Raw genomic sequence first — 8,273 nt, 5'->3', positions numbered from 1 at the left:
TACATTTTTGTTATAACTCTATCTTTTTGAAAATTAAAAAATTTCTGCTTTCAGAATCCAAGAAACTATATATTTAGTCTGGATATACCTTGGGGTAATCATTTATAGGAATTATTAAAGTTTACTGAATATTTAATTTTCTGTTAAAGAAAACAGTGTTCAGAAAGGAAGTATATTTCTACTCCATGTACTACAAAATCCTTGTAAAGTGAGAAAATCATGAAAGTTGGCATTACCTTGGACATTTCTTAGTACATGAGCATTTCAATATGAATTATGAAAAAAAGCTAGTAGATTAATGGTCACATCTTAAGGAATTTTAAGAGTACTATGGCACATAACCATAACCCTGCTCTGGCAGATGTAGGATAATGAAGAATACAAATTTAGAGGACACCACAAAGCTCTAAGCTTTCATTGTTGCTAAATGTGTGTGAAAAAAAATTATTGGCTAAAAAAGTGGGGAGTTGGATAATATTTGGGCAAATTTTCAAGCAGAAAACATCAAAGGATTGTTATTAAATTAGAAAATTTTCAGCTTATAGTAATTTTTTTTTACATTAAAAAATAGGTTTTAAGGACTTTTTCTCCCCATCTCTTATTATCATTTGATGCATTTTTGACCAGCATAATAGCTTGAGAACCTGGAAAGTAGAGAAAGAAGTACTACCTAATAGCAGGATACTGTAATGTTTTATTTTTGTTGTTACATTGTTTCATTAAGCAAGAAGGAAAATTTATTAATGCACTACATTTCATCCTGGACCAATTGTTACAGTCCAAGTAAATAATAAGCAATGCAAATAACTCTTTTTTTTTATTTATTACTTATTCTAATTTATCTCTCTCTCTCTCTCTCTTTCACCCCCCCCCCTAGATTGTTTTCTTTGTTCATGCTACCTTACCATTTCATTCAAATAATGGATTATGCAGTACTGAAAAGTACAGTTGTAAGAATATTTTATTTATTTTTTTTATTTTTTTGTGCCTCTGTGAAATATCCTTTAAAGAGCATGTTGATGAACACTTTTTTAAAAAAGAAATGTTAAAAAGTTGTAATATTGTATCACAGTAAAAACACCAATATGGGTAGGGGAAACACCAATACTCTCTTACAGGCTCAGCTGATTTCACTACCAGTTGGGTAACTAGTAGTTTACAAATCAGTCTAGCAGTGTGAAGTTGAATGGCAAATTATTTGTTTCTCTCAGGTTGCTGTGATCGGTATCTTTCCAGTGATTGGCACAAATTCTGACAAAAGTGCAGTGAGATGGACTTTTAGTAAGAAACTTGTTGAACTGTCAACAGAATTTATCCACTTGTATTTGATCAGGAAAAGTAAACGTTTGAAAATTGTTTAAATCTGTGAAAATATTAGGCTATTTAACTTATGAAGCTTAATTTGAATGCACAATGGTCACAGATCAAGTGTTCATAACTTGGGAAGTAACCCAGTAATTTATCATTTCTTGTGGGTTTTTCATTTGTGTTGCTTTAGTCTGCTGTTGAGTATGTCATTTATAATTAATTTAATATATAGATAAAAATTAATCTCCTAAATAAATATAAAAGCTTTTTACATAGTTTTAATTATTAGTGGACCATTCAATATCCTCTCATGAAGTTGATTTAATTGCTGCTTTTGAAAATCAGCATTACAGGCAACCCCTGTATAACATGGTACTTCTACAACATGGTTTCACTCTAACACTATTGATAAATTGCGGCAATACTCGCACAACACAGTACTTATATAACCGGTTTCGCTGTAACATGGTTAGAGAATTGCGACGAACCTCACATAAAACAGTATTTTTGAGCTTTTGTGCAGGGAAAGCTCTGCTATTATGTTGGATGTAATTTTCAACATTTCCATTCTTTTTTTGTAAATCCCCGCTTTTGGCTCATTAGTCGTTATACAAAAAAAAATTATTGGGAAATCCCTGTGTTAGGTTTTGTGCTACTGAATTTTGGCGGGGGGGAATCTAGATTTCAAAGTTTTATTACTATTAGATAACACGCTAGGCCATCCAAACGTTGAAATAATATTCCTATCACCTAATACAACTTCTTTAATTTACCTTTAAAACTCTCATTACATCAGAAAATCATTATAATGGATTTTGGAAAATATTGATTCCAAATCTATTGAAGTGTTGGAGGCGTGGAAACATTTTTCATTTGTGGACTGTGTTGGAATCATAGCTTTATCGCTCAAAGAAGTAAAACCAACTGTCAACATTAACTGCGTTGTTGTTATTTGGTTTTTAGGAGCATTAGCAACTAAGATCATATTGCTCCGGGGATATGTGGTCATTCCCTGACCTTTCCGCATCCTCCATATTTTGTGGTCATGGGCTCGAACCCCGGTCTAATCAAGAAGCGTATGCTATGCACTGCTGCTCCTTGCCCACCTGGCTACGGAGGTGCCATTAACTGCGTGTTTGAAAAATGTATGGCCAGAGTCAGTTCATTCAGGAAATACCGTATGGTCAAACTGGCAGAAAACGGAATTGGTGCGATAGTAGAACTTGCTAAGTTGGTAGGAGGGGAAGGTTTTGATGATATGACTACTGAAGACGTTCAATAATTACTGGTAGAAAAAGAGGCTGGCAAAGAAGATTTGGTGGAAATGGCATTGGAGGTAAACCAAAACAATTCAGGTGATAGTGCAGATAAATTCTGAAGTTCCAAATTTTACACTAAAAAGTATATGGGAAGGCATAAACTTAGCTGAGCAATCTTATTTTTTGAATGCAGATCCTTCGACTAAAAGGAGCACAAAGTTCAAAAGTGAGCTTCAAAAATGCTTAACTCCATACCATGAAATTTACAAAGATCTATTAAGCAAAAGCAAACTAACCCAGATACTGTTTTTTTTTTTTTTTTGAGATTGCAGAAGATATGCAGAAGAAAGTTCAGAAGGTGAAGATATTCGCAACAGAGAAAATTTTCTCATTTGATTGTGCGTAGTAGTGATGAAGAGGAAGAAAATTAAATGAACGTGCATTATCTAACATATATTGTATGTATCACAGTTTGTAAGACATTTGTTCCGTTATTACTATTTTTAATAAAAATTAACTTTCTGATAGTTATAAAAATATGGTGCTTTTGGAACATAACTCTCCTTTTTGTACTGGTTCTTAGTCCCGTATAACATGGTTTCACACTACACGAGATTTTGAAGGAACCTAACTACTGTGTTATACGAGGGTTACCTGACATCAATTGAACACTAAGGAGCAACAAATAAACATGATATTTTCACCTTATCACTTGAAACGAGGCGGGGCTTTCTGTGTAATGGCTGCTGCTCTTCTAGAGACTTTTTTTTACTGCCATTTCCCTCACCACCACCACCAACCCTTCATTCGGTAACTAACCTCTTGCATAGATCTTGAATAAATTTGATTTTGTACATGCAGAAACATGCATTATTATAGCTTGGTAATTTCTTGATTTTGCACCGTAAAATTAGTTTCATTGGATATTCTAGTTATAAAACAAAATTTTAAAAAATTTTTCTACAATCAGTATATACTATAATGGTATACTTATCATATCACAAGTGAAAAAAAACAAAAAAACCACACACACTGTTAAGAACACGAGACAGAATAATATCTGGTGGAAGACTTGCAAACAAAATGTACAGCACTGATTTACAAGGACATGTGAGAAAAAAAGCAGCCAGCAGTATTCATTATGTCACGTACTATAGCCATGTGGATATTAGAGGGAACAGAACCTTTAACAAGACTTAATTGAATTGAATTTATTTCTATGACTAATAGAAATGAAGATTAAATAACTGACTTGTTACCAGTTATTAACTTATATTAAAGTAATTCTTTTCACTTCACTGTACATATCTCAACATATTATTCACTCAGAATTCTTTGTAATACGTTGTAATAGCATAAATTTCAATTGGAGGGTGGCTGCAGAGTAGTTATGGAAATTTGCATTCAGCCAAAGAGTAATCGGTTGATTACTCCAAACTCAGAGATTGCAGAAACGTGGCAGTAACTATGCAATCTGATACAAAGCTCTCTGAACACGAAACTTTATATAACACAGGCTGTTATGAATAGTTCATGGAGTTATGTCAGTCATATATAGGACCTTTGCCAGTAGAGATGACATATTTATTCCATTATAGAAAGCAGTGGTTAGGCTGCATCTTGAATATTACATATAGGCATGCAGAACCCATTTTAGAAAAGATGTGTATCTTTGGAAAGCATACAAAGAGGCAACAAGATTGGTTTAAGGAGGCAAAGGAGTATTCTTATCAAGAAAGACTTAATTTTGTGCACTACAGTATTTGGAAACCAGGTGTCTGTAGGATGACCTTATCAAGGTGTACAAGGCCTCCAGAGGTTTGAGTAAACTACGTCCCAAGGGAATTTTTATATATCATTAAATGACATACACACAGTGATGGTGGATATTGTGGATTATTTGTCCAAAGTTCATTTAGTCAAAGAATGAGGTTTATTGACATTTTCGGAGGGATTGGATAAATACTTAAAAGAAATAAGTAAATGAAGTGAGGAATGGTGGCATTGGTTACTTTATTTTTTAATTTAATTTAAATTTGATTTCTTTATTATTTTATTTTATTTATTATTATTTTTTTGTTATATGGTGCTACATGAGCTTGCTTTCTTTCATTTTGCTAATTCTAATGCTTTTATCATGTATCACAGTGTTTAAAAGCAGGAGGCAGTCTTTCCGAATTTGAAAGCTACTTTAAAAACAAAGAAGTAATGAAAGCAACATATTACAATTTTTTGCTACTGTGTCTATTTTTAAAAAAATTAGCATTAGTAGTGGCAAATGATGCAAGAAAGCAAGCTGATGAAAATGAGCAAAAGCAGACGATGCAAGAAAGCAATATCAGCCAAAAAAACAAAAAAGACACTGCTCATTTCATCTATTCATTCCCTCCAATAGTTTGTCTAATTCTTCCTTCAATTTATTTAAGCTATCAACTTCTGCACGTCTGTTTTGCAACTGTCCTTCCTCAATTTGAATTTGTGTCCCCCTCATGTGTGTGTGTGTGTGTGGTCTGAACAAAGGGAAGAATCCTATCAGCATTGAGCTTGCTCAATCCATTCAAAGCCTTAAACACCTCAATCACATCACCTTGCAGGTGCCTAGTTTACAGATGCAGCAGTTTGCAGAACTGAAGCTCTATTCCTTTGTTCCCCTCAGCAAACTTTTTGCACTTCTCTGCACTAATTCCAGCAGCTCTATATCCTTAAAACGAGACCTCCAGACATAAATGCAGTACTCAAGATATGGGCCGACCATTGCCTTATACGATTGGATAATCACCTCCTTATACCTGGTAGCAAAATTCCTGTATATCACTGATGAAACCCCATGAACTGGCCTGGCAGCCTGTCTGCACTGCTCAAAATTTCATATCTGACTGCACAATTACACCCAGCTCTTTTTATTTTTCACTAACCTGAGTCTAGTACCACAGACTTGGTAAGTTACTCTGGGGTTACTGATACCCATATGCAGCACTTTGCATTTGTCAGTGTTAAACTTCACCAGTAGTATACCATTATTCCTGTCATTGACTACCCAGCCAATCTTTATCATCTGCAACTTGGACATTAAGCCTGATACACCTTCATCAGTATCATTGATAAATATAGAAAACGACAATGGGCCTAACACCGAAACGTGGGGGACACTAATAACATTAGTCCATGAAGAGCAGTGTCCATTGATTATCACTCTGTCTTTTCCCATTCAACCATCCCTTTGTCCACAGCAGCAAGTGCCCTCAATGACACACTGCTCCAATTTGTACAGCAGTGTTTTATGTAACTGTTTTTTAAAAGCTTTTCTGAAATCCAAGTACAGTAAATTCCCGACATATGTAAAAGATACATTCCAGGACTTCTTACGTAACTCGAGAATGACTAATAAAATATTGCTACTATATTCCTCATATGCCACATTTACAAAAACCACATAATATCCTCAGAAGAATGAAGAAAAATAGTTATATATTTTTCAATTAATTAGTTATATATTTTTTTTATATATTAGTTATATACATAGAAAAATAGTTATATATTTTTAATTAGTTCAATTAAAAACTTTATCTGGGGACAGCAGTGAAGTAGCTGAAGTGGCACATAAGAAAAGAAAATATAAAAGGAAGAAAAAATGCATGTAATCGTACTGTTAAAACTGATATGTATTTCGTAGTGTTGGTTATTATAGTTGACTTCATTGGTGCCGATCCTTCACTGCTTCTTGTATTCTGTCTTGTCCTTTATTATTGTGTTCACTGCTGACACTGAGAAATCTAAATTCCGTGCGATACTTGTTAATGTTTGACCATTTTCATACATTCTCATTTTTTAATTTTCTGATTCAAAACGATCGCTTTTCTTTTCTTGGTAGATTTACTAGTACCACTGTCACTTATTTTCTTGGTCGATACCGTGATAACGGTCAAAATGAAATTTTCTGTAAAGACATCACAGGGTTAAGGCAGAAACACTATCACTTCAGGTGAACTCACATTTTATTAAAGCACATTTCTGGAGGTCACTACCATAAAAAAAAAATAAAAGTTTCCACTTTATTTGGCTTTTCTGTTAGTGCATTATATAAATGGGTATTAAACTCAATGTTATTGCATGATAATAATACTGATAGCTGGAATTCTGTAGGTTTTTAAGTTATTATTGTGAAATGTGTGTCCCCTTCGCCGAAATCTTCAATCATATGAAAAAAACATAAATAAATTTTCAGAATCTTCTCTTCATTCCTATTTTTTTAAGCTTCGTAAGCTTGTTACTCTGTACCTCACTTGTGCAATTTGTGTGTGCCATGTTCATTGTTATTGATTGCATATATATATATATATATTTTTTTTTTTTTTTTTTTTACTGTTTTAAATTTTTCAATCTTAAAAAAAAAAAAAAATTTATGCAAGTCTAAAGTTACATAAGTCAGGGACTTACTGTTTCACAATATCAAAATTACTTTTTACATCCAGTTTCTTTGTGACCACATCATAGTATTCAATCAGATTGGTCAGACAAGATTTCCCCTTAACAAACCCATGCTGTATCTGAAAAATATTTGCAGTCTTGTATAGATAATCGTGTATTACTTCTTTTACCAGTGACCCCATAATTTTCACTGGAACAGAAGTTACACTAACAGGTCTAACAATTGGAGATACATTCGAACATTTCCAGTCCATGGGGACCTCCCCTGAATCCAAGGATGCTCTCATAATATGGCTGAGCATTTGCGTACGCCCTTCACTGTTTCCCTTAATATAATTGGATAGATCCCATCCACCCCAGATGCCTTTCTTATGTTTAACTTCAACAATTTCTCTTCCACTTTCCTCTCACTTATTACAGAATCATTTAGCTCTCTGTTAGATTTTGATAAACTTCTGACATACCCTTTCCTCGTGTGAATGTGGATGCAAAATACTCATTCAGTTTGTCATCAACCTGAGCAGGGTCACAACAGTCAAACCATCAATATCAAGTGAACCAATTTGATTCATTCCCTTCCTTCTAGTGTTTACATGAATAAAGAAGTCTTTGCTGTTTTTCTTTGTATCCTTTGCTAAAGATTTCTTATAATCTGCCTTCAGTTGCCTATCCTCCTTTGTGACTTGATTACAGACTAGTTTATATCTACCATGGGCTTCTGTTTTACCTGGTAATTTATATGCCATCCCATGCATTTTTCTTCTAATAGGTCTCATCAGTTCATCTGACAGTCATTTATGCCTGTACCCTGAAGAAGAGTATTTCTTAGTTGCTATGAAAAGCCTAGTAGCTTCTATGATTAATTCCTTGAATGTGCTTCCTATTTAGAATTTGCTGATGGTAACATTGCCAGTTGGTCCCACTGTATAGAATTTAAAAACTGTCCAAGACCACTTTAGTCACCTTTACAAGAGCAAAAACCTTTTACTTTACCTTTGATGGTAGTTACATCTTTAAATATTTAAATCTTTTAAATGTTTACATCTTTACATGTTTAAATGTTCCCAAATCAATACACTGTAATCACTGCCACCTGGTGGTTCTTTTATCTGCAAATTCTTAATGCATGAATAATCACTGCTTATAATCAGGCAAAGATTATTACTTCCTCTTATTGTCTCTGTAACATGCTGCTGTAGAAAACAGTCATCCAATAAATCCCAAGTTTTGTTATTCTATGAGTGATCAACCCACAGGTTCCAGCCAATATCTGGAAAG

Source organism: Mastigoproctus giganteus, chromosome 3 (genome assembly GCF_048544385.1).
Source record: "Mastigoproctus giganteus isolate SK-2022 chromosome 3, ASM4854438v1, whole genome shotgun sequence".
Classification (NCBI taxonomy): domain Eukaryota; kingdom Metazoa; phylum Arthropoda; class Arachnida; order Uropygi; family Thelyphonidae; genus Mastigoproctus; species Mastigoproctus giganteus.
This window is presented reverse-complemented; position numbering follows the sequence as displayed.